This window comes from Hordeum vulgare, chromosome 3H (genome assembly GCF_904849725.1).
Source record: "Hordeum vulgare subsp. vulgare chromosome 3H, MorexV3_pseudomolecules_assembly, whole genome shotgun sequence".
Lineage (NCBI taxonomy): Eukaryota > Viridiplantae > Streptophyta > Magnoliopsida > Poales > Poaceae > Hordeum > Hordeum vulgare.
The window spans coordinates 253955559-253983428 of record NC_058520.1 but is presented as its reverse complement, the minus strand read 5'-3'; the positions used below and the strand labels follow the sequence as shown (position 1 = coordinate 253983428).

Here is a 27870-nt window from a genome sequence, read left to right as displayed (position 1 = left end):
TTCCTCATGGAGGTACTTCTGTTGGTGTCGTCTGGTCGTAGAGTTGTCATATTTGTTCTTCAGCACAAGGGTGGTCGCTTGGAAAGATTGCTTCTTTTCGAGTTGCCCAAGAGGATTTTAAGTAATCACATGGTCAGGAATAAGGGGGCTAGCAGCTATTTGCAAGTTTTAAACATGCCGACGAGGGATGTCAAGAAGATAAGAGTGGGAGTGCTAAGGTAAAACCTTGCTTTCTTTGAAAATTTAGGAGAGGTGAGAAAGATACAGGTTTGTAAATACTTTTGAAGGGTCTGGAAAGCTGTTTTATTGTAATTAAAGTCCGTGCTAACTAAGGGCTTCCTACAGTCAGGATGGCTCTGATACCAGCTCTGTGGGGACCGGACTTACGAGTCGAGATCACCGAGTGAAAGTGCTCAGTGATCCCAGAGATCAATGCTCACCGAACACAGAGAACCTTAATAACAAGAGTCTTACATCCATACATACTGTTTGATACAATAAATGACCATTATGGTCAAGTCTTACATACGTAGGGACTTGAGGGCCAACACACCAAACTGGACCAATAGCGGAAATATTGATCAAAAGCGCGAACCCATGCCATCAGCCTCAACCTACAAGCATTCTGACTGGGAAGCGTCCTAGCTCGGAAGAACGTCACCAAGTTACTCTTCACCATATCCTTTGCTCTCAAAGCTGCTCAATGAAATAGCAAATGGGAAGCCATTGAGTACTTTTGATTGTACTCCCAAACAACGCATGATATGAACAATGCAAGTGAAGGATAACAATAATGTGTATCTTTGGTGGACAACAACTTGGTTGTAATAACATGATCATGGGTTTGCAACATAAGTTAAATGTTACTTGAATAATAGGTTACAGATACCAATATATCTGTCGAGGGTTGAACACTCCGGGTTCACCCTATATGCCAAGTCACCAAACTTGGTCATATCAACTATTTCTTAATAACACCATACTCACACACACTTGGTTTATGCGAAAATAATTGGACATAGTTTAAGCAGCACCACCCAACTGTCCTTGACCGTGGACACGGCTATTCGAATAGTTTTACACTCTGCATAGGTAGTACACTGGACCCACGAGATCCGGGAAACTTCCGTGTCATCCACGACTTGCTGTATATAACATACCCGAGGTAAGTTCCGGATCAATGCCTTTCCCTTGACGATACTAGACAAAGAGGTCCACTCGATTGGTACCTAGGCCACATGTTGTAGGTCTTACGAGCACCGTCTCCAGACAGTATCAACCATGCGGGGACCAACGGTGTGCATGGAACACGTAAAAACGGCATAGTCGCCCTACCTGGCACGACCCGATTTCGACAGTGACCACACATAACTCTCTCCACTAGTAATGTGGCTCTTTGCTAGCACCGACCAGAGTAGTCAACAAAGCCCTGTCCCATAAAGGGGTAACATGGTCGTACATGTAAGGTTGGGACGGTCGACACATCATAAATCGAATCCCATTTCCAAAACCATACTCACTCAAAATACCCGGTGTACCACTTCTCCGAAAGTGGCCACCTAACTCATCATCACCCTCGAGCATTAGTGGCACCCGACGGGGTTTTCATAAACTTTTGCTTTGTACCAACAAAATGCTCATGTACTGCTATTCTAACTTTACATGTCAAGATGATATTAGCATGACCCTCATAGGTGGTAGGATCAAGATCAATGCATGTGCTCCGGAGGAGCCATCGGTAACATCAGTTCAATGAGTTACCGGTGCTTATGATCATATGCAACGGAAATAATTGCTACACTATTATGCATCATAACATATGCTCATTCATGGTCAAAGGGATGCTTGCCTTTGCTCTCATAAGTTCTCGGGATCTTCGAGGTCTTCCGATCCAACTCCGAGTATTCCGTCTACTCCGTCAACTAAGGCTTGCAATATGAGGTTTGAATCATCAAGGATTTTTGAATGGACGAAAGGAGGAATAAGTGATCTCTAAAGATGCCTACAGAAAATATCATGATAAAAATGAGTGGAGGCACTCATTTAATAGAGTATAATTTCAGAAATATTTAGGAAGTTGTTTCACTCGATTTGGAGTTGAAATGAATATTTTATGGATTTTCTCATACTAGATAAATAGCAATAGGAAGCTATTTATTTAATGCAAGAGAATAAAGTCTGATAAAAATGTTGACCGGGGCTTCAAAAATAGGGCAAGATATTAGAAGGCTCTCGGATTTGGAATCGCTCCAATTGGAGTTGATTTGAATGCTGAAGGAACTTTTGAAAGGTGGGCTAGGAGCATTTAAATCTATATTTGAATAATAATGCAACATAATAGTTGCTTGGAAAAATGTGCAAGGCACATATATGGATAGCCCTGAATTTTAGGAACCTGCAGGAGTTTGAATATAAAAAATTGGAGTGAATATGAATTTACTAAGGATTTATGAATCTTGTCAGAAAAAGAAAAGAGAGAAAACAGATGTAATCACTTAAGGTTTAAACGACGCTCAGGGTGCAGAATAGCCACTGGGCCGACCCGAGTGCGCGGGCGCTGAGACGCTGCTGGCGCACTTTTGGAAATGCGCCTTTCAAGCAAGCATGCGGCAAGATGGAGGTGCGCCTCCACTTACGGGACTGGGCCCGACCCTGGCTGCTGCTGACGGGCGAGGCCCTCCCGCCAGGTTCATCCCCTACATCGCGCGAGCAAAGGAGGACCAAGGGAGGCGAGCCAGTCGCGCTGGCGCTTGCCCCAGCGTCGCGAGCCACCTGCGGCGAAGCCCGACACACCGGCGGGCTCGGGCGGCCGCGCCGCGTCCGGCCAGGCCCTAGACACCGACAGGGAAGGGTTGCATCGGCGTCGACCTGGAATGGCCGCAAGGAGGGCCGTCGGCCGCCGTGGCTCCATGCACCCAGTGCCCTAGAGATAAAACAGCGGCGGCATGGCGTGAAGGAGAAAGAGGGGGATGCCCCATGCCAACCAGGAGGAGAGGAGGAGCTCGGGAAATCTCGAATTCGGGTGAGCCGAATCATTGGCCTCGTGGCCATGGGAGGAGGGGAGAGGGCGCGTGAGGAGGAGAGGGAGCTCAGGATATTTCCAGGAGGGAGTAGGAGATTAGTGGAAGCCAGAGATCTCGGGGAAGAGGAGATAACAGAGGGGGAGGGTGAGAGAGCTCGGGAGCTCTCTGCAGCTTCGGTGCACGGCGAGAGCACGCATGCCACGGAATACTTGTCCGCTTCTAGGCGTCGGGATGGCTTGGACTGGTCAAGGGGAGTGCCTTGGCGCGCTAGGACAGGTGTCCATTGAGGGACCTGAGCTGCAAGATGAACAAATGGTGCAGAGCACCGTTACTGCATGCTGCCAGCGCGGTCACCATTGCCACTCGAGTCCACATGGCTGCTAAGACGAGTCAAACATGTCCAACACGTAGGGCACACATGCACGAAGAAGACTCGGGAATTTGGTTGCATCTGCGGCTGGTTGGAACTGGTTTTGACTAAGGTTAACATTCCAACAGGAAACTAGGGGCTGGCAAAAGTGGTTTAGAGAGGGGAAACCTTGGGGTGAAACCATGTCCTGGAGCACTTGATATGGAAATACTTCACCACTGCAAAGTTTCAGCCAGTACTTGCTGTGCAAGGCTACATTTTAGCCAGAAATGAAGTTTCAGATGGGATGCTCATATTTCCCACATGAGCTTACTATATTTTGATATGAAATGGTGCATTAGCATGCTAGGTATGCCTTGGAAGAATGATGGGGCCTTGCTTAAGAAAAAGTGGGGCAAGATGGGTAAAGAAGTTGATCCAAGGGTAAAAATGAGGAATAGCTACAAGGGGTACCTCTCCAATAATTGACCAGTGGCCATGGGAATGTTACTGGACGTAAAATGTAACTATATGAAGCTGTGGTAGAAAGTTGATCTCAAGAGTTAAAGTGTAAGGGGCCAAAGTAGCCAATAAAGTGAATGCACACAAGGTGTTTGATGCGTGGCAGAGCAACCAGATGGACTTCAATGGATATGAAACTTAACAGGATCAAATAATAGATAAAAATAATCTTGGACACCAAATTTTGGATTTGGTGGAGAAGGTTTCCAATGTAGACTTGGAAAACCCATGAAATGGGCAGAAATGGCTTTCTTCTTATAAAACTATTCAAATCAATTCCCACAAATCCAATATTTCGTGTGGGGGCATTATTTGAGCATTAGAGCATGCCCAAAAAGTTTGGGGTCAATTGGAGAAACTTTATAATGTAAAGTTTCCCAAAGTCAGAAATCAACACAGAGGGTTTTGAGGGGCTTGGGACAAGTTCTTCTATTATCCTTGATCCACCACTTGGTGTGGATGCAATATTGTAGTATCAGAACATCTCTACCAAATTTGAGCACAATTGGAGATACTTGACAATGTAGAGTTGCTCAAATTTGGATCTGGACAGATAGGGTTTTAGAATAATTAGGGGAAGCAAATCAACTTGGAATGAGATAAAACTTGGCAAGACCATCACAAATATCATATGTGACATGCTAGAAGTTTACAGGAATTTATTGAGGATATTTCTTATAGAAATATTCTAATAGCTTGAAATAGGCAGGAAGGGTTTTGAAAGGGTTTGCCCAATATTTTGAACATGACCATGTGTTTAAACTCATATATATGGAATTTATATGTCCATTAAGTTTCCCTAAATTTTCTCAAATATTTTGATAGCAATAAAAATAAGTTTTCTTCATAAGAGACCATTTCTGGTCCCACAGGAAGGTATTTAAATAAAATGGGAAAATAACTTAAAAAAATAACTTTGTGCTTTTGGAAAGTCATTTTGATAATGTGTTTTTTATAAAATAATTGGTGCAAAATATATTCCCTAATTTGAGGACTTGTAGTACAAATCCCATCTCAGGGGTTTCTGAAAAGCTTAATTCGAGGAAGTGCTTTTTGGTGAAAATAATATTGGTAAAAATAGTTTCTGGTCCTAAACACATGGCATGATCATTAGGCAGGAGTTTTGGGCTAAGGAGGTGAGTCTGGAGAGTAACAAGAATTATTGAGAATCAACACAAGCATACCAGCAAGCAAGCAAACAATAGTCACTTCAAGCATCACAAGCATTCACAAAAAAATTAATTGGTCCTAAGGTGGCAATCTTTGAAGGGCCAGAGGAACCACCACGCTAAGTTGCCATCTACATGGTGGGGGAAAGGACGGCCCCGAATTAGTCAAACACGGCGACCGCCCACGAAGCCAGCGGCTCTGGAAAAACGCCGGCGCAGGCCATGACACATCTGATGGCTGAGATGTCAAAACTCATGGCAGTCATTGTGACGGCTGATAACTAGGAGGAAGTCAATGCGGAACTAGCCAAACAACAGGAGGAGATGGCTTAGATACAATGTGAGATCGATGCCGAGAAGACCCGAATGGCGGATCAGCAGGCTTAGATTGACGAGGAAGTAGAGCGCTTCAAGATGGAGGCATGGCGGCTTGAGGGCGAGCGGGTCGCGTCTGATGCAGTGCATCAGAGGAGGCATCAGAGTCGTATCCCAGCCAATCTTAACCCCACTCATTTATTTAGCATCCCACATACGCCTGGCGCGGAGCATAACCCGCCTAGCCAGATTAATGCGCAGGTCGAGGTCATTCAGTAGCCGACGCAACCCCCACTGATCCAGCAGGCGGCTCAACAATTCCAAACACCCCAAGGTCACTTCTCCAACCCGGTGGATAATGTGCTGGCTGTGACCCGCCATTTGAAATCTCTTCCTATTCGTGGAAACACTGCGCTTGAGGTGGAAGCAAGCAACGGCATTGAGATGCTGAAGACGTGGGTGGTCCAGCACGCATATTTTTCATATAGTCGTGATCGACTTGACTCCACACCACAGACCAGTCACTTGAAGAGCAGCCCAGATGATCCCTCGGTGGTTTCCAGCAGCGGCCGCTGACACCAGCCTCAAGCCATCCTGCCCGACCGCCAAATTTAAATGCTCAGTGGCTTGTCAATGTTGCACAAGTCGCTCGACAGGCAGAAATAGAGGCGGCGGCGGTGCTGGCGGGTCAGGTAGTTCCACCTTATTCCCACCCAGCTCCCACGTACGATGGATTGGGAGGAAGTAACGTAGGTTTCCCCTGCTTATTGTTTTCTCTACGCAACGAGCGCTTGCCCAGAGACTTCAAGGGCCCACATAAGGTGCCCAACTATACACCTGATCTTGAGCGAGGGGCATGGTTTGAGAGCTACGAGATGGCTATGGACATGCTTGATGCTAGTGATGCGGTCTGCGCCAAGTATTTCACCATGATGTTAGAGGGGCCAGCTCGCACGTGGTTAAAGAATTTACCACTCAATTCCATCAACACTTTGGCAGAACTCAAGGAGCATTTCATTAAAAACTTCCGAGGGACTTGCAAGCGTCCAATGACGATTGTAGATCTTCAACATTGTGTTTAGCAGGCGGATGAATCAGCCCACCACTGGACAAGGCGGGTTGTGGAGATTATCCATTCTTTGGATGATATCACGACGGCTCAGGCCATGCTGATCTTGGAGAAGAACTGCCATTTTCAGCCTGTAGTGTTGAAGCTCGGCCATCTTAAGCGAAAGGTGCAGGATATGGGCGAGTTGATCGACACCCTCGCCCAGTACTCTGAGTCAGAAGACACAAAGGATGCAGACTCCGATGATGATAAGGCCAGTGAAGTTAAAAGGGGAGACGAAGCTACGAGTCACGTCGAGGCTCATGGGCTTAACAGTAACCAGGGACGTCAAGGAAAGAGGAGGTAGCAAGATGGCGCGTCTGACTTTGTCGCTAATGCCAGCGCCGGGCCTAGAAACCAGCCCCGGAACACTGGTCAGGATTCGGGCTTTAGTGGGAGAAAACCGTGCAATTACGAAGAGATGCTTTAGGGGCCTTGCCCTAAGCATAGTACCCCGGGTGGCCCGTCCGCTTACTCTTGGGAAAACTGTTTTGTACTGCAGGAATTCCGTCTTCAATCATCCAGAGATCACCAAGGAGGTAACAAAGGTCCCCATCCGAGTCAGTTTGGCCCCCGCGGGTCACGAGGTGGCTCGTTTGGTGACTTTCCTAACTAGGGTCCTCACGGGAGAGGCGGTTCACATAACAATTGTGGACAGTCATCTGGCCAAAGTAATCAGCAGTATAACGACCAAGGCAGTTTTCACTAGCCAAATAACCAGGGAGGCTTTCCGAGAAATCCTAAGGAGTCGAATGGTGGTCAATACCATGTTCTCACCACTAGCACATGTATAAGGGATAAGAAAATAAAACAAAGGGCAATCAACATGGCTGAACCGACGGTTCCCACATACCTCAATTGGTGTGAATAGCCTGTCACGTGGAGTAGAGCTGATCACCTGCCCCAGATTGATAACCGTGGCGACTTAGAATTGGTGGCGGCGCCTGAGGTTGGGGGATACACACTCTCTAAGGTCCTCATGGATGGAGGTAGTAATATCAACATCATGTAATATAACACCTTCCGGCGGATGGACTTTACTGAGAAAGACTTGATGCCTTCAACCATGGTTTTTCATGGAATTGTACTCAGTAAGTTGGTGTATCCAGTTGGGCAGATCAAAATGAATGTGGCTTTTGGTGATTAATCCAATTACACGAGTGAGGCATTGATGTTTGAGGTGGTGAAAATTAAGAGTCCTTATCATGCTCTGTTCGGGCGGAAAGCTTATGCCCGCTTCATGGCCGGCCTTGCTATGTATACCTTAAGCTTAAGATGCCTGGTCTTAAAGGCACCATCATAATCAATGGGGACCGAAAGATAGCACATGAATGCGAAGAGGGAGACGCCGCATATGCTGAGTCGGCATGCGCTCCTGAAGAGCTGAACTTCCATGAGGCTAGTGTGGACCCAGCTGACATGAGCCCGCTCAAAAAACGAACCGTTGATTCTGAGCCGCTCCTTAAGTTCAAGCCGACATATGATACCAAACAAGTGGATTTCACCCCAGGCGACTCTTCGAAGTAGTTTACTATTTGGACCGGTTTGGATTCCAAATAGGAAAGTGTGCTCATCGAATTCATCCGTGAGAATCGGGACATCTTCACATGGAAACGTTCTGACATGCCGGGAGTACTGAGAGAATTCGCTGAGCACCATCTGAATGTAGATCCCAAGATGAAGCCGGTTCGACAATACCTCCGTCATTTCAATGAAGAGAGGCGTAAAGAAATTGGGGAAGAATTCGCTCGGCTTCTGGCTAACCCGGTGTTTGTTCTCAATAAGAACAACACCTTTCACATGTGCATCGACTATACATACCTGAAGCTGGTCTTTGGGATTTTTATGGCAAGCCGGAATTTGAAGCACTACTTCCTGGAGCATCTAATCACCATGGTCAGTTCTGCGCTAATCAGGGACATTATACAGAACCGTGAAGCCACTCGGTGAATTGCTAAATGAGCGATAGAGCTTGGTACTCACCATGTGAAGTATATGCCTTGCACAACCATCAAGTCTCAAGCTGTGGTGGATTTCATCAACAATTGGACGGAGTTGCAAATTCCGGAAGATAGGCCTGACAACACATACTGGACTATTCGTTTGGATGGTTCTAGACAGTTGGAGGGCCCTGGAGCTAGAGTACTATTATCTCCCCCACGAGGCGACAAATTTTGCTATGTTTTGTGCCTCATGTTTCCTTGCACCAACAACGCGGCTGAGTATGAGGCACTGCTCCATGGGCTCAGGATAGCTAAGGAGATGAACCTTGGTCGGGTCAGGTGCTTGGGCGATTCAGATTTGGTGGCTCAACAAGTATCTGGAACTTGGGATTCTAAAGACCCATGAATGGTGGCTTATAGGCATGCGGTAACCGACGTGGCGGGTCATTTTCAAGGCTACCAGGTTGATCATATTGATCGTCGATAGAATGCGGTGGTTGATGCTTTAACACGACTAGGATCACAACGCAAGCCTGTTCCCCCCAATGTGTTCTTGCATGTCTTGCATAACCCTTCTGTGAGGTTGCCTTCTGAAGAGGACATAGCAGCTCTTGACCCAAAATAACAATTGCTGGTGGCTCTCCGAGCGATTCCTCACTAGACATTTTCTTACATGGATTATCTGGCCCGCGGCGAGTTGCCAACTGATGAAATTTTGCTCGACAGATCGCGCGGCGGTGCAAGTCCATAGTTATCCATAAAGGCCAGTTACACAAACGAAGCACCTGTGGGGTCTTTCAGCGTTGTGTTTCCCAGAGGAAGGGCGAGATATTCTCAATGAGATACATGCTGGCGACTGCGGACATCACGCCGGGTCACTATCTTGGATGTCAAAGGCTTTTCGCCAAGGTTTCTACTGGTTGACGGCTCATGCCGATGCAGAGGACATAGTGCGCCAGTGTGATGGGTGTCAGAAGTTTGGTTGCCAAGTGCACGTGCCGGCTCGGGAATTGCGCATGATCCCAATCACATGGCCTTTTGCGGTCTGGGGGCTTGATATGGTTGGCCCATTCAAGATCTTTTCCGATAAAAGACTCATCTATTGGTGGCGGTTAACAAATTTACCAAGTGGGTTGAAGCAGAGTCGGTCAGCAATTGAGAGGCAGAGACGGCAGTCAAGTTCCTCAAGAAGATGATTTTTCGTTTTGGTTATCCTCACAACATCATTAGTGATAATGGTACTAATTTGTCTAAGGGGTCAATGAAGGAGTTTTGTCAGTGGGAGCACATCCGACTTGACGTATCTACGGTGGCCCATTCACAGTCCAATGGTCAGGTTGAGCGGGCAAACCAGGAGATCTTACGTGGGACCAAGCCCCAGCTCATGGTTCCTTTACAGTGCACTCCGGGTTGTTGGCTTGAAGAACTCCCTCAGTACTTTGGAGCATCAAAACAACACCAAATAGATCCACTGGTTATACTCCCTTTTTCGTTGTGTATGGGGCCGAGGCGGTTCTTCCAAGCGATATAAGGCATGATTCTCCTAGAATCATCGTGTATACAGAAGCAGTTAATGAACAAGCACGTCAGGATTCCTTGGATGCTCTGGAGGAAGAGCGTGATTTAGCCGCAGCGCGATCCGCTATCTACCAACAAGACCTGGGTTGTTATCACAGTCGAGGAGTCAAGAGCCGGGTCTTCCAGGAGGGCGACTTAGTGCTCCGACTGATTCAGTATCACACAGGCATGCATAAGCTATCACCTCCATGGTAAGGACCTTTTGTCATCAGCAAAAGCTTTCATAAGGGCTCTTACTACTTGATCGATCTTCGCCCTGATAGGCCAACCTTGGAGGAAGAGACGACTCGCTCGTGGAACATTGCTCATCTGCGGCCTTATTACACTTAGAGACATCGGCTCCTTACTCATGTACATAGTTTAGTATATTTGTACTACTTATATCACAACAATAAATCCAACGCCCACGAAATTCGGGGTCTCTGCCATTTCAACATGGACGCTATTAGTATCAAAGAGGACGATTCGCCCTATTGTGATCGTTCAAACATACATACTAATACGCGAAAGAGGACCGAGTGCCATGACACACGATTCAAACATAGGCGCCAATTTATGATCATGAACGATGAAAAACGACTTACTTGTTGCTACTATTCCCGAGGTTGTTTAGCAGTAATAGCATTGTATTCTACAATCATATGCCCATTTTTCCTTGATCATACGATGCTTGGGGGCTTCTAACTCATCGAGTTCCGCCTTAATACCCTCTTGGCTAGGGGAAAATTAACGCATTACAATGGTTATACTAGACTGTATGTTTTGCGACTCGCCCTATAAGCCACGTGTACTCTTGGCGAGTCATCCATTCTTGGACCCTGAACTTCCCAAAGTTAAAACATTGAGGTGCTTGCGAGAGCCAGCATATGGAAAATAGAAAAACCATGGGTTCATAGAACCTGCTTCACTAAAGCTTGACTTGAGCCTGATCCGCTAGTCTAAAAACATAAAGGATTTTACAAAAACCTCTTAGGGTACGACTAGAGCCTTGCAAGCCCGTCTACCCATCGCGACTCACTGGGTCGGCCTATTTTTCACCATATACGGTGTTCTCTTTTTCAGGAAGAGATCCAATAGCTTTACCGAGTCATCCAAAGTTTGGTGATTCTGAAGTCTGTTTCTCAAAGAGGGGAGGAAAACACATTTCCTAGACAATGACAGCTCAAACAAGCGACTTGTATTAAAAGGTAATGCCACAAAGTTTTGGCATCCATACTCATGCAACAATATAGAAGTCTAACTATACTTAAAAAAATTACATGGATCATAAAGGACAATGTTTTTTCCATATTAACCCGGTGGCAAGTTTCCTCCGGGTTCAGTATTTTTCTCCAGGTTGAAGCTTCAGGAGTCACCTCGTTTAAGCTGCCTCCGGGTTACCCTGTGCCGAGCTTTCAGGATCTTAGATCCGGAAGTTGTCGATATCCCAAGTGCAATTGATTAAAGCATGAAATTAAGCTTCCTCTGTGAAGATGGTTGACGGATCAGCATCAGGGGCAAAAAGATGCTTACAACACTGAGGAGTAAGGTCCATTGGTGCAAAGCTGGGAGGTGCCACACGCTTATCGTTGTCATCATAAGCCGCCTGATACTTGGATAGGTCAAGACTCTCGATAAGTCGACTTGCTGCAGGAGGAACATCCCTTACGCACTGGGCGTAGTCTTCTTGAGTAAATTTCGAGCCATCATCTTTATACTCAGGAAACCCACCTCCAACTTCGTCCGACTTGAGTTCTGGGGCATACGCTAAAGACCGGCTCATAGCCGTGATTAGCACTTGCCGTGCAGGTGATTTCTTTATTTCTTCTATGTGCTTCAGTATGGTTGAGAGCTGCCTCAGCATATCACTGATGAATTTTACTGGCTCTTTGTCACCCCACACAACCTTGATGGTGAATAAGCCGCCACCATAGAGTTCCTCTGTATGGGTATATAGCGCTTACAACTTCAACACGCAGTAATCTTGAAGATTGGCGGATCGAGGGCCTACAAGGAACAAATGAAACATACATTGCTTGGCGCTTTGTGTCCTTTCCAATGGTTGCAACGGACAATACAGAAAATACTTACCAAAGACAACACTTGTCATCTTGGAGATGTGTCGTCGCAGACAAGTCAATTTTTCCGTAACCAGTTTCAATTGACCCTCAACATTTTCAGCACGTTTCAACAGAGCGACTTTGTCAGCTTTAGCCGAATCTCTGTATAATATGTGCTCAGCCTTGGCTTTTTCATGTTCTGCCAGAGAGACTCGAAGTTTTTCCTCAGCAGCAGCCTTGGCGTCTTGTTGACTTCCCAAGCTTTTCTTCCTACCACTTAAGGATGAGTCATCCTGGCTTATAGTTTCCTAGAAAATCAAACAAGAGAAATGAGTTTAGCTCGAAGCTACCTGAACAAATTGATCATTTGGCATCAAGTCTCAAGCAGATTGCAAGCAATATCCTTGACACTTGGGGGCTAATGCACTAGCTTCAAAGTTATTAAACAAGACCCGGCTCATCTTCAAGAAGATGACCCAGCCCTTGGGGGCTACATGTTGAAGTTTTCAAAGTTATTTAACATGACCCGACTCATCCTCAAGAAGATTATCGGCCCGGCCCTTGGGGGCTATGGGTTGAAGTATTCAAAGTTATTAAACAAGACCCAGCTCTTCTTCGAAAAGATGACCCGGACCTTGGCGGTATGGGTTGAAGTTTTCAAAGTTATTTAACAAAACCCGACTCATCTTCAAGAACATGACCCGGCCCGTTGGGGCTACAGGGTGATGTTTTCAAGATTATTTACAAAAACCGGCTCATCTTCAAGAAGATGACTCGGCCCTTGGGGGCTATGCTTGAAGTTTTCAAAGTTATTAAACAAGACCAGGCTCATCTTCAAGAAGATGACCCAGCCCTTGGGGGCTACGGGTTGAAGTTTTTGAAGTTATTTAACAAAACCCGACTCATCTTCAAGAAGATGACCCGACCCTTGGGGTCTACAGGTTGAAATTTTCAGGATTATTTACAAGACCCGGCTCATCTTCCAGAAGATGACCTGACCCTTGGGGGCTACATGTTTAAGTTTTCAAGACTATTTACAAGACCCAGCTCATCTTCAAGAAGATGACCCGACCCTTGGGGGCTACATAGGGATATATTGGGTAATTTGTTACACAATACCATCCCTTGTATCTTTTCTTCATCATATTTACCAGGCCGTTTTCCATGTCTAGGTTCATGGAGAGACGGTTCAGATATCTCGCATGCAGTTATTCAAAGTTTAGTTTCTCAATATTGGGAAGCTGAAGTTTAGCTTTCCCTTTTTCTATTTCGGTTGAGACATCCTTTGAAGTATATTTAGTCAGCACATTAAAGACGGGCGTCGAGTCACCCATCCCAGTAATGGCAACATCTTCTTCTTCAAGCATGGCATCTTTGGTTGTCTTGAGAGGACTTGGCGGGTTGAGATATTTTCTCTGACTCGCCTCCATGGTCGTATTGTCAGTTTCTACTGGGTCAGTTGGAACATCAGGGATATCATCCATAGCACTACTCAGGTTCAACATGAGTTTCAACTGGTTCTACTGGCTCATCATGGTTAGAAGCATCTGCTTCCCCCACTTCAGGCGCTTCACTATTTGCGACTGAGCCGCCAGTTTTCCTTTTCTTTGCTTGAGCCCTAAAGAATGAAAGGTTGAGGTATATATAATGGAATATAAAATACTGAAGCAAGTGCTGGATAGACAAATAGTGATGCACCGTGGGAGACGAACAAGAGGAGGCAATTTTGAAGACACTGAATCGCCAAATGAAGGAGGAGACACCTATTAAGGAGGAAAATCTTGTGAGTTTGCACAATTAACAAATAGGGTACAGTTCATAAAGAAAGAAAAGGCACCTCAGTGTGGCGTTTACGACTGGAGGTTTTCTCAGGTAGACCCGCCATAAGATCACCTGAGGAGTTGCGGGTGTGGCACTTTGGAGTATATAAAGCCTTCTTCAAGAGGAAGTTAGGATCCAAATGAGCATCTGGATGATTCATAGGAACTTTCCTACAAACCCGCCTTGGAGGTCTTTCCAAGGAAATATTTTAGTCAGAAGATATTGAAGTTACCTCAACATCTTCAGCATCACTTTCAACGCCATTCCCCTCAGATTAAATTGAGTGATTAGAACATCACGTGACACACTAAGGGGATAGTCTATACATTTACCTCACACAACTCTTCAATGCTGTGTGACTCGCCCACAAGAGTTGACTTGCTAGCTGTTGTTTTGGTTTTCTTCTTCTTTTTCGTGGCAGTTTTTACCTTTTTAACAGGTGTCTTCGCTGGGCTACGTTTCCAGAAGGGCGCGCTTTTCTACAGTAGTATAAAAAGAGGGGAAGTTAGTTCTCCAAAGAATAAAGGAAATACAAAATAAGGCGGGTGATAGTTAAATATATTTAGCTCAGGAGACGGATTTTGGATGCAGAATGGTTTCCAACCAGCTTTCAAACATACTTCTTTGGGATCACCACATAGCTTCTTCACAAGGCAATTAACTTCTTCAGAGTGAAGCATTACATTTGTGAAGTGTTGATCATTGTTTAAGTCACCGTTATAATGGCAAATCAGTCCATCTCAGCGGCTTAAGGGCATAATATGCCATTCCACCCAACATCAGATCAAGTCAACTACGGTCAAGCCATTGGTGTTCAAAGCTCTAAGTTTTGATGAGACAAAAGTGTGGGCAGCTTGGTCTTCCGGGGTCAGTGCACCGGGAATCTGGAAATCCATTGGAAGACCCTCTTCTCTGAAACCCGACACAGGATTTCCTTGAGGAGGTGCGGTATTCTTGCAATAAAACCAAGTTTTCCCCAGCCCTTGGGGTGACTGGGCAAGGTGACACTAGGAAAACCACACTCACACCGCCTCTGGATTGTGACTCCGCCGAGCTCTAAGCTTGGACCATCAACCCATTCCATCTGACAGTTCAAATAGAGGAACTCCCTAAATTAGGGAACGGTGGGTTCTATCCCTATGTACGCCTCGTAGAAGACTTGAAACTGACATAAATTACTCATTGAATTGGGACCTAGATATTGGGGGTGAAGGTTGTAGAAGTTAGGAGTGTCTCGAAAGAATTTTGAACCAGGGGGAGAGAAGCCTCATTCTAGATGATCAGTGAAAACCACAACCTCTCTTTCGGAGGGTTGAGGTCATACCTCTCCAGCGGCGGCTCTCCATCCGATCATCTCCTTAGAATACAAAGTTCTTACTAACCCGCATCGTTGTAGGGCAGGGCAACCAGTCGTATTTTTATGGTTTCAACATAGCAACAGATCCACGAAGAAAACATGTTGCATACATATGATTGGTGGGTTATTTCAACAAACAAAAATTGTTTGAGGAAGTGAGGAGTTCAAAAAAACAATGAGGAAGTTCGCAATATTTGAGTCGCCTTAATACAAAGGCGGTTCATAGAGATGGCGAATTCCAAAATGTCAAGCATGCCAGCGTGAGGGAGAAAATGACTTGTGAAAGGACCATGATATCAGATTCCACTAAGTCCTGGACAAATAGTTTTCTACCAAAGTGTGCGGAAAGAGGTATCTACCAACGGTACACAAAAAGGGTATTCAATAGTCCTAGATGACAATAAAATATGGGGTAGCAACAGCTAGCATTCATAAGGTTTTCGCAGAACATCGAGGGAGGTTATGCGAGATTCAGATCCATACTTTTCCAGCAACCTATCGCTGGAGAAGGTTTTCAAATAGATCTGTAATGGGGATGAACGCGAGACAAACACTATGAACTCCGTTGAACTACAACACACAACCTAAATCAGATATATGACAAAAAACATAAATCTTACCTGATGGCGTTGCTGGATGTGGAGAACCTTCATGATTCGGAGTAGAAGGCCCACAGCGGCGGGGTCCTCGTACCGAACTGTTTTGTTGATGGGACGCGCAGCGGCGACGCGATGGAGGCTCACACTCAAGGTAGAAGACGAAGAAGAGGAGCAGGGTAAAAGTAAAATAGGTATCCTTGTCGATATTTAAAGGCTCGAGCAGAAATGGAAACGGCTCGTGCGGGAATCTAGGAGATGCAATAAATTTTGGAGTTGATGGCGTCTCGATTGTCGGGCCGAATGGATAAGTTAAAGGAGCCATTGGAATGACGTCATAAAGACCCCTAAAATCTCCGGTTAGCTGACATCATTAAGAAATGGAGCAAAAGTTTAGAAGGACACTGCGAGCCGACGTTTCTTCCATCGGAGAACAAATTTGGGTTGTGTGTGAGCCGCCAAAGTTACGAGAAATGTTTATTGACGTGAACAAGTTCATGTCAATTTGGTGCCTAATGTTGCGGATATTATATGGATATGTGACCATACAAAGAGGCCGGGTCAAGATGATGGCGTCTCAACGTTCGTGTGCAATATGGGCCATGACTTAAGAAGGAGAAGGCGCAAGGCAAAGCCAGAAGAGTCGGTTGTAGCCCAAGACACAAAGATGACAACTTATGGCCCATATAAAGGAAGGGACTCGAGAAGTTTCCTTGTGATAGAAGTAAGGACAGTTAGAGATATGTCAGGTCACGAATCATACGTGACCCGGAACCTTGTAACCCTAGGGCCTTGACCTGTATATAAAGGCGAGTCTATAGGGCTGGAAGACTTAAGTTATCACCAATCGAAAGCTAGGTCAGGCAAATCCGCACCCTTGTAATCGATTTCCACATCAATATACATAGAGCAGGACGTAGCCTTTTACCTTGATCAGAGGGGCTGAACCTGGGTAAAATAGTCTCTTGCTCCACATTAACCCCTTTGAATCGCTACATGGTTGCGATGGCCCCATCACTAAGTCCTTCCAGGAGGAAATCTGTCGTGACAAAACCATGAGAGCAACCGTAGGTGTCGTACCATATGCCACACCCACGTCCTGCTGCGGTTCGTCGCAACCACTTCGGGCGCTCAAGGCTTCAGCGCTGGATCAAGCATGTGGTGGCTCTTCAAGACACATCATGGCAAGTGTCCATGCTTGACTCAGACGAGCCCACTATCAGCCTTTTCCCTTCATTAGGTGACAACTCGTTCGACGAGTCCGATTGCGAGAGCAGCGGAGACACTGTGGAGGTCCTGATAGCCGACATGGCCAGGGGTGGAGCCCCTAGTTTTCTGGCGCCAAACACCCACATACATGATGGAGGCAATCGTCGCCATGCCAACTCCAGCCTCTACGTTCCCCAGCCGCTCAATGAGCAGCAGCGGGAGGAAAACAGGCGGAGGAATGAGCATGCTCTGCATATCCTCATCACCGAGAACACCACGGAGGAGATAGCCCTGGAGAACGCGCGCCAAGCCACTCTGGCTGAACGGGAGCAACTCGAGCGGCTTCGACGCTCACTAGATGCATGAGTCGCGAGGGATCAGCCCAAGTCCAATTGCAACCGCCGACAGTTGTTTCTAAACGAGCGCCAACGCAACATAGAGGTGATGCGAACACCTTTGCAGAACCTCGCTGCAGCCACTTAGATCTTTGATTCCATGGCATCCGAGTGATCCCATAGCTCGGAAGGCATTCCGCAGATCCAGACTCCATTGAAGACACTCTATTGAAGACCGCCCTGCAACAAAAATCAGCGGTGTCCCAACCGCAGTATCACATCCATGGCAAGTCTGTATGGGCGGATACGGTGCAGCCGGCTCACCGTGCTCACGCACTCAGAAGACATCGGAGATCTCCTCCTCTTCTGATAGGTCCGTACGAGGATCGAAGGACTGACGATCAGGTCGTAGCAGGACACCTCTTCCGAGGAGTGGGTCTCTCGGACATCGACCTCACGACTGTAGGCCAAGCCCTAATCGGCATAGGGATTATGGAGACGAGGGTTATCTCGCTCACCAGTTCAACGTGAGTTCCATTATCACGCAAAACATGGTTGACTGATCGCGGGCGGTCCAGGGTGTCTCCGGTCTCGAGTGTTTCGATAGACACATTCGAGAAGCAGAAATCCCGTCCAACTACCGGTTGGCCACGGGGAATGGCAAATTCAATGGTGAGTGCAAGACATAAACTTGGCTTGAAGATTACCAAGTGGCCATCCACGTAGGTGGCCACGACAATTTCGTCCTGATGAAACTCTTACCCCTTATGCTGGAGGGGTCAACGAGGGCGTGGCTCCATCAGCTGCCTCCAGTAGTATCCACAGCTGGGGAGACCTATCTTGAGTGTTCATCAAAACATTTGAGGGCACTTACAAGCACATGGGTGGTTTGAAGAGTTGTAGCATTGCGTCTAGAAGAGCAATGAAACTCTTTGCGAGTACATCGAGTGATGGACCACGCTGCACGACACCGTGGAGAACCTCACTAGGCATTAGGCCATGTGCGCCTTCAAAGCAGGCACTCGGTACAGGGAGTTCATACTCAAGTTTGGCCGACCGGGGGAGATGTCCCTCATTTGCACAATGGAAATCAATAATCGTTCTACGAACGGAAAAAAAGACCGCCTCTCTACCGGCAAGGGCCGAGCTGGTGATGCCCCTCACTCGGGGGCAACACGGGAAATAAGTTGAAGCTGAAGGCTGATGCATCGAGCAAGGCCGAAGTTGCCGTTGTCCCAGGGCAAGGCCAAAATAAATCCAAGAAGAAGAAAAAGAAGGATTGGGCAGGTAAGAAGAAAACCGATCCCAAGAGTGACCTCTTGGATAGGCCATGCGAGATCCACACCAAGACGGACGTGATGGAAATCCCATTTATCCTAAGCACTCTGGTAGGGATGGTCGCGTGCTTCCACAGGAGATGGGAGGGGAACCCTGTGGGGAAAAGGACAACAACGAAGACAGAGAGGATGCCTCTGGGTATCTGAATCTCGAGAAGGTCTTCATGTTCTTCGCTGATTACGAGAGAAAGAGCCGATTGAAGGTCGTCAATCGGGAGACAAACATGGCAGTTCCGACTGTCACAAAATATCTCGATTAGGCGAAGACACCCGTCACATTCGATTAGTCCGACCATCCATTCCATATTGCCACCCCTGGGCGGCCGACCCTGGTTGTCTATGTGGTCTGACGGTGTAGGGTCCTCATGGATGGCGGCAGCGGCCTCAACATCATCTACACCGATATACTCAGGTCCATGGATGCCCCGTTGTCCCAACTGAGCAAGAGCAACATGCATTTCTTCGGGGTCATTCCCGGGAAGAAGATAGAGTCACTTGGCTAGATTATCCTGAACGTCGTATTCGGTGGCAAAAAAAATTACAGGAAGGATCGACTGGCCTTCGAGGTAGTAGACTTTCGAAGCGCTTATCACACCATCCTGGGTATGCCCACCTACGCACGTTTCATGTCCCGACCATGTTACGTGTATCTTAAAATCAAGATGCTAGGACCTACAGGCATGATTACGGTGACTGGCAATCGGAAGATCACCAAAGAGTGCCTTCAGCAAGGCTCCAAAATCACCAACGAGCAAGTCCTTGCAGTCGAGCTCGATGGATACAATAAGATGGCGGACACTACTGATTTTCTTAGGTCAAAGCGGCCATCTACTTTGTCTTCCTTTTAGTCTATTGATGAGACCAAACACGTGCACGTTGATCCCAACGACCCGGGCGCCGCTGCGACTACGATCTCCACATCACTCGACAACAAATAGGAAGCCGAGCTCATTTGGTTCCTCCATGAGAACTGCGACATCTTCGCATGGAAGTCGTCTGACATGTCGGGTGTTTCGAGGGAACTTGCCACGCACCACCTCCGACTGGACTCCAAGGTCAAGCCCGTCAGGGAACACTTGCATCGTTCCTCCATGAAAAATGCAAGGCGATAGGAGAGGAGATCGCTCGGCTCCTAGCTAACGAACATTGTCACCTAATGGGAGTGAACTAATTAATTCAAGTTAGAGTTTCGTCAATATGAAATGAGTTGCATATTGAACTTCACTTAATGTGTAGTAATTGGTTGTTGTGATTGTCATGCCTTGCATAATTAAACCGAACATGCATCATATGTGTTTGTGATTCATGTCATGCATATGTTGTGGTGTCTATCGTGTGTTGATTCTTATTTTCGGATTGCTTCTCCTCAATAGAGTTCCGCAAGCGTGTCGAAAGGTGAGGATTCGTTTGACTATGTTGGTTCATCTTCTTGACGGATTCGTTCTTCTTCCATGCGGGATCACAGGTAAGATGATCATTTCCCTATATACTATTACTAGCATTGCCATGGTAGTTGTCTTGTTTCTTTTGCTATGTCTCGATGCCTACCACTTAAATGTCAGCCTCCCAACATTGCCATGAAAAGCCTCTAACCCTCACAACCCAGCAAACCACTATTTGGGTATGTTACCAGTTGCTCAGCCTTATTATAACGTTGCTAGTTGCACGTGCAATTTCTTCCATATGAATACATGGGTTCCTTGTTATATTACCACATTATTTCTATTAATTTAATACATATATATACCTGATAAAAGGTGGAAGTCTTGGCCTTTTGGTTGGGTGTTTTGTTCCACAATTGTCTCCTTAGTTTGTCTACCGGTGTTATGTTCCATGTCGAGCGATCCTAACATGCTTGGGGTTGTTACGGGGACCCCCATGATTTTTGTTTTGGGATAAAACTCTTCTGGCAAGGTCCAACATTGTTACTACATTTTCCTAATAACTAATGAACCGCATACGAACTAATTAACCCGAGGATAATTAATCGACCCCCGGACCAGTGATCCTTATGAGTGTTGGTCCAAGCAAGAGTCTTGTGTGGGCTAACCTAGGGCAACTCGGGAGATCTCTATCAAGCCAATATATGTTGCGCTCATCCAGTTGTTCCCTTAGAACGAGATAAGCGACTCCTATCAAGATTGTTGGCACGTCGGGCGACTTTGCTGGATTGGTTTTACATTTCTCAGACTTTTTGTGTGAGGGATTTCGATGATACTTTGGGCTATCTCCAGGTTGAGGATTTCCACCAGGAATCCGAAGAGATCATGGATTTTTCCAAGGTCGAGGTTTCCAACGCAGCATGTGGTAGTTTGTGATGGACTAGTTGGAGCACCCTTGCAGTCTTAAATCTTTCTGAAAGCTGTGTCCACAGTTATGTGACACCTTGGAAACTTTTTTTAACATCTCCTTCTAGCTAACTTGAAGTAAATTTAATTCAAATATGCCAACTATGTGCGTAATCGTGATTGTCTCTTCTCGTGAGTTCTACATCCGGAAGAGGAATTAGTGGGGCTATGTCTAACGTAAGCAAGTGTTCAGGATCACTTCGAGATCATTGTTAGTTCACGTGCGATATGCGTAGATCACCCCCTCTTATTCTTGTATTCGTAAGTTAGCCACTCAAATAAATGCTTAGTTTCTTGCTGCAGCCTCATCACTTAACCATACCTCACCCATTAATATTTGCTATTCTTGATACCTTTGGAAATGAGATTGTTGAGTCCCTGTGGCTCATAGATTACTACAACAATAGTTGCAGGTACAGGTAAAGCAATACTTTGACGTGACCGAGATAATTGTGCTATTTGGAGTTTCTTCTTCTTATTATTATTCATCGATCTAGGATGGGTTCCAGGCCGGTAGCCAAGGATAGCAAGGTTGGACATAGTTCTTCTATCGTATGATTTCTTCCATAATCGGACCCTGCTCTTCTACTTGGTGACTGAATATATTGTTGTATTGTGTTGTTCATGTTGTAGCCTGTCGTGAGTGTAAGGCAATTCCATATACTCATCTGTTTTGTACATGTACTTGTAACAATATCCGTTCTTGCAAAACAACGAGATGTGCTTCCATCCTGTCGAGGCCCTCATGCCAAAATGAGGATAGGATTTCATCTTGGGCGTCACAAGTTGGTCTCAGAGCAGTACCGACCTAGGAGCCCCCTTGATTGATCGAAATTGTGCGAGTCGAGATTAGTGAAAAACCACTTTGAGTATTCTTATATATCAGAGAGTAGGATTTTTTTATTCCTCTTCTATGCTCTCGTGATGTTCAATACTTAGGAATTTTAATTCTACTTCTCTTCTTATCAAATGTTTTAGGATCACGCTGGTATTTTGGAACCTCTACGACGACGTTGTGAACGGGATTCTGTTCTTGGTGCCGCTAGTTTCGAGGAGTTGAGCCCAAGGGGATTCTTGTCACACTCGGTATCATTCAGTTTCCTTAGTATCTCAGGATGGAGGATGTTCGAAATTCTTCAATCCTTGTAGTGGTGAGAGGAGTCTCGCATCCACAGTACTGGTGGAGAGCGTTTGGATGTACTGCCATACTTGGTATCATTGTGATTACGAGGGTCTAAGGTATATGAGTTTCCGAGAGCTCTGGTTATGTGTTGACGAATGTGATACAATGGACGGGTAGTGTTATTGCTAGGAGTTGAGTGGTCAACTTTACTCCTTCTATCTGTGGACTCGATTAAATAACTGGAAAATCTCGGGAGTTCTTACTTGCGAATTCGAGTAGTTACCTAGAATTATCTTCCAGCAGATGCATGATGTGAGGATGGGGTTCGACATCTAGTGGACTCGTTTGTTCACGGTCTTTCTTATAGAGGGTAGTCAAAATATATGTCATCACATATGCTCCGTCAAGCCATGTAGATCGCTGCGCCTAGGGAGCATATTCGAACATCATTTGAATATGACAATCCAATGTATGATCGATCCTGTGCGACCTTACCACGAAAAAATCGAGCGAAATCTTTGTCATATATTTGTGTCCGACTTGTTTCATAAGCCTCATCCTTTGTTTGTTGGAGTATGGTAATTCGAGTTGCTTCGATGTCAAGTGGTGATTTCATATTTTTTCTAAGTGGTGTTCTCATATTTCTATGGGTGTGCTAATTAATTCTTTTGCTCAATGAAATTGTCTTGTCAATTCTTTTCAAACCAGAATTGTCATGTCAAGTCTTTTCAAACCGGCGTGCTTCTCTTCAAATCAATTCAATCCTTTCCAATATTGCAAGATCCATCCTCTTATTTCTTTCTGTATTCGTCTCATATGTCCCGAGTTTGCGTTGTTCCCACCCTCCCGCCCCTTTTCTTCAATGATTCAATTATCATCCAAGTGCATTCTTTGAGTGTTGCTTCTGCTATCCAATCGTTCAAATCATATCCGGTGATTCATTGTGAAGATTTTGAGGAGTCTTGAGTTCTTCATTTCTTTTTCTCTATGTACTTCTCCAGTGGATTCAATTCAATATCTTGATGTTCATCATATCCTTTTCATCCTTTAAATTCTTCTCATGTTGGGAATTCTTAGCAAGCCTCTCTTGCTTATTCATCCTCTCTCTATTCTATCCGCATTGTTGTAGATATCTGAGAAGATTCATGTTTTCATTCAAATCGTTCAATTATTTCGAGGTTCTCATCTCATCAAGTTTTCATTGTATCGGTGCAATCTCTCTTCTAAGAAATTGTTTCATGGTGGTTTCTTTTGAGTGGGCCCATAACCCACAGGTTTCCCGGGATCTTACCTGGCTCTTCTAATCTACTGTGGAGATATCTAACTATTTTGAAATGTGACGTAAGTATGGATTCCATCAGTCATATTCCTCTGCAAAGTCGTTTTCAAATTATTTCTTCATTGGCTCAACCTTTCTTCATTCATTATATCAGAGTGTCTCACTAATTCTTGATGGTGCTTCTTTCCATCATACTCAGCTTGGAGTTCAAAGAAGAGTTTCTCTTAATCTTGGTCCATGCTCTTGCAGATTCATGTTTCAGCTTGTTGATATCCTTTCAAATTGTTGTCGATCAGGAGTTATTCATTCCATACCTAACCAGTGCATTTGAGTGTTGTGTTAATTTCTCAATCCTACGAAGGCCATCATTTCGAAAGATTTCTTCATTCTCATCTTTCAGAAATCATTCTCAAATTCTTCTTAATTTTTGTCTCTTCGTTCGTATCTCAATTATTCCCGTGCGCTCTAGAAGTTTTCTGTTACATGGCTCAATATCTCTTTGTTCTCGCATATTCTATTGATTTCTAATATCCCCATATGTTCTAAATTCTTCAGGTGGATCGTGCTCTCTTCATCTCGTGTATTTCCATTTATGCGAAATATCCCCATTCGTTTCAAATTCTTACCGGTGGCTTGTTCAAGCATTCCCTAATGGAATCATGCTCTATTTGTCCTCATGGAACCCAGTTCATTTGTATTATGCTCTTTCATTCCAAATTCTTACCGGTGTTTATTCCAGGACTTGTTCAAGTTTGTGTTGTATCTCTCTCCTCAATCTTTTCAAGAAGAATGAGTGGTATGCCAAGCGAGTTGTTTGTCATCAATTTTACTTGGTGAAGGATAAGCATACCATAATTCTTATTCTAGTTCTTGTTTCATCAAAGTGATTTTAATTCTTTTCCGGAGTTTTTCGTGATATCTAATTCTTATCCCAAGTGTTCTTATCTTTTCTTTCCGGAGTGCCAAATTTTCTCAAGTATCTTTTCGTGAAGTTCCTTCTAAATCAATTCCAGGCCTAAATCTTATTCCTTTCAACCTTTAATTCGTTTCTATCATCCTTTCATTCTGGAGTTCTTCCAAGGGTTCTTCAAGGTGGTTTTTCAAGGATTTAATGCTTTCTCAAAGTGCTCTTCAAAATTTTGTTGGAGTACCTCAAGTATTCTTTCTCTTGCATTTAGAGGTGCAATTTTTCCTCCATTCCCCTTTGAGGTAGTGTTATAGCATTCTTTTTAGTGGAGGAGTCTCGAAGGGAATTTGTTTCAAGAATGAGATATTTAAACCCACCAAATTCTTTGATCATGAGATATTTTCAACCCATGGTTTCTTCCATCGAAGCTATCTTGGTTTAGGTTTCACCTAAAGCTTTTTCTAAGGATTGTTTCTACTATCGTGTATATCATGATCCAAGTTCTGTATATCCTCTTGGTGTAAGAAGTTTTGCATATCTTGTTGTCCCATGTAATTTTTCCTTCCATTAGTGGCCGGTTGTCACCTCATTAATTGAGATGGTTTTCCATAAGCCCACAACTAGCTTGTTCAATTCGTTGTTGATTTTTCAACAACTTCGTTCAATTCTCTTTGTAAGCATGCTCTTAAATTCAATTGTGGTGGAAGTTGTCATTTTCTTCTTTGTTCTTTTCTTCCAATGATCTAGTTTCTATTCTTTTGTTCCGGAGGCTTTGTGATGTTGCTCTCTTCAGCAGATCATTTTGTTTTGCCAAGATCATGTTCTTTCTTTGCTTGTTCATTTAACCGGAGTGTTGTGTCATCTTTCCAAGTTATTCCATCTTATGAAGTTTTTCTTCTCTTTCCTACCAAAGTGCTGCGGAAATTTCTTTTCAATTCTTGCTTGTCCCTCATGTCATTCTTCATGTCCTTACAACCTTCAAGGATCGTTGGTTTCACTCGTTTGTCTAAGAAGCAACTAAGATTTAAGTATTGCTCTTTCTCTTCCTCTTCCCCTTTTCATTGTTAGATCTCGGGGCGAGATCTCTTGTTAGTGTAGGAGAGTTGTAACAGGCCGGAACCGACGCTCGAGAAGATTCGCTTTTATTCTGTTGTTGCCTTGTGAATTATTATGTTGTCGCATTCATGATCTCATCAGTCGCATTCATGATCTCATCATTCGCATCATCCACATTGCAGCGGCACTCCCTTGCCCTCATTTTTTCAAAACATGCATCCATTATTACTTACGGTTCTCTCCGTTTTTGTCGTTGACCATTTCGAGACCAACCACACACGCACGTGCCCGCGACATCACTTAAAACATTGTTTTAAAAGTGTGTTTAAAACATTCTCGGAATGGGTTGGAACTTGGCGTGCGGTCTTCATCTAGTGTAGCTAGAGTGCCTATCAAATTTTGTCGCAATCGAAGTCCGTTTGATACCCAAACGGTTGACCGTAGGAGCGCAGTCATCGGTTTACTCGTTGGATGTTTTCGATTTTATAAATTCCGCATCGGGCCGCACACTTCCCTACCGTCTCATCCCAACCCCTTTGTAGAGCCAACCTAGTCCAGCTAACCCCCCTCTTTCGTTCCGCGCAGTCCGATCACAATCGGACGGTCCAAATAACCCAGATCCTATCCTATTAACCACCTACTATATATAGTAGGTAACCCTAGCCAAACCAGTCAAGCCCAAGATTCTAGAAGATTTGTCCCTCCGCCGCCACCGAACACTCGCTTCCATCGGGATCCTGAACCAACCAATCTGAGCTCCTCGCCAGATCCACCTTAACTCATCCTCTCTATCCAGCGCCTCATCCACCGTAGTGCCCTGCTTCCCCTGGACGCGTCCGCGCGTGACAGGAGCCTCACCGTTGCCGTGCAACTTCCTTCGACCTCCAGATGAGGAGGAGCCGAGCTCCCGAGCAAGAGCGCCCTGTGGGACCAACCGGACCTAAATCATTTGAAGCCATGGACCCACCCTGGCTACATAGCTCCAGCGTCGACGACTTCCATCAACATCTGTGACCAGGACTAGTCTTCATGCCTTGTGCCTTCCCGTAACGCCAGCTCCATCCGTCCTCGCGTCCTGACGAGGGGACGACCGAGGGCACAACAACATGCCCGTTGGCACCTCTCGGACCAGGCCAGCCCTATCTTTCCCCTCCCCTTCTTTGTCTTCTCTCTCTCCCTCACGCTCTTTCTCTCCCTCTTCTGTATCCAGCAAGATCAGCCCGAGGAGCTTCCCACCGCCACCATGGAGGTCAAGGTTGGACCTCCCGCAGACGGTTCTGGCAGCCCGATGCCCTATGCCGTGGATCCAACAGATCTTGCCATACTCGTTCCGTTCCCGACCACCACATGTTGTGAGAGCCTCGTCGCCCTGTTTCGGTAGCCGTTCCCTCTATCGCCATGGCCGCTAGCCTCTGATCCCCCGTTGTGAGCCCCATACCTAAATCATAGTGAACCCAAATTTTGCATGTTTATTTATTTTCCCACACATCGCCACTTGGGCCGATTCCACTTCTAGGCTGCTGCACTCTGTTGCTTCAGGCCCGTACATGTATTTTTGTTCTCTTCTCTAAGGATTTAGCTGCTGTTTTTTAATGCCGTGCATAATTACTATATGTTTTATTTTAAAAGGCTAATAAATAATTAACCGTGCATCTAAAAAAAATGGCATATATGTAAAATGCCACAATTTTGTGTAGATTAATAATTTCCAACTTTCATCCATGTTAAGAAATATTTAACCCGCTGTTTGCATTGTTTTGTGTGATGCCATAATAAAACGATTTAAGTTGTAGCAAAATAATCGTTCATCGAATTTAAAAACATTGTGCATGAAAAATGCTTAGAATTTTGTGTAGTTTCACAATATCCAACTTTCAACCATGTACAAAATGTTTTAACTTGTTATTTAATTAAACTACGTAGATGCCATTGTAGAAATTGCTTATATCATAACTATCTAACCGTAGCTCCGATTAAAATGTGCCACATATGTAACCTGGCTAGAAAAATGTGTAGACTAAGAGGGTATCATCTGTTTTCCTATTTAACAACTATAAAATTGTGTTTTTGGCAGATGTGTAGCAAATTCAAAATTACATATGGGGACTTTCCGGAATTATTATTCGTTGTTGCGTCCTCATTTGAACTTGCCTAGAATTCACGTAGTTCCATAATATCTTGTGCGTCCATGGTTTAACATGCTTGTGGCAGTCATTTGCATACATTTTGCATTCGTGACATATCATCTTGTGTTGCTCATATCTTTTAGACCGTAGCTCCGTTTCAAATGATCAATATATGTAAATCGACTAGAATTACGTGTAGAATCACACGGTCTACTTTATATTGTTTTTTAATAAATATAAAATATGTTCAGTCTATATCTGGGCCAATTTCTATATAAACATCTCGGGTCGTTTTGGAAATGATATATGTTGTTTCCAAACTCATTTAAA

The 27870-nt window shown here is 45.1% G+C and overlaps 1 long non-coding RNA gene across 1 annotated transcript in view; it reads left to right on the top strand.

Moving 5' to 3' along the window:
* The window catches only part of LOC123439846, a 41143-nt gene extending 18701 nt beyond the window's left edge, over positions 1–22442 (top strand). The window contains exons 2-3 of the long non-coding RNA XR_006630195.1: positions 20075–20166; positions 22028–22442. This is a non-coding gene — a long non-coding RNA (uncharacterized LOC123439846). The remainder of the gene's footprint in view (positions 1–20074; positions 20167–22027) is intronic.
* The last annotated feature ends 5428 nt before the right edge of the window (positions 22443–27870 follow it).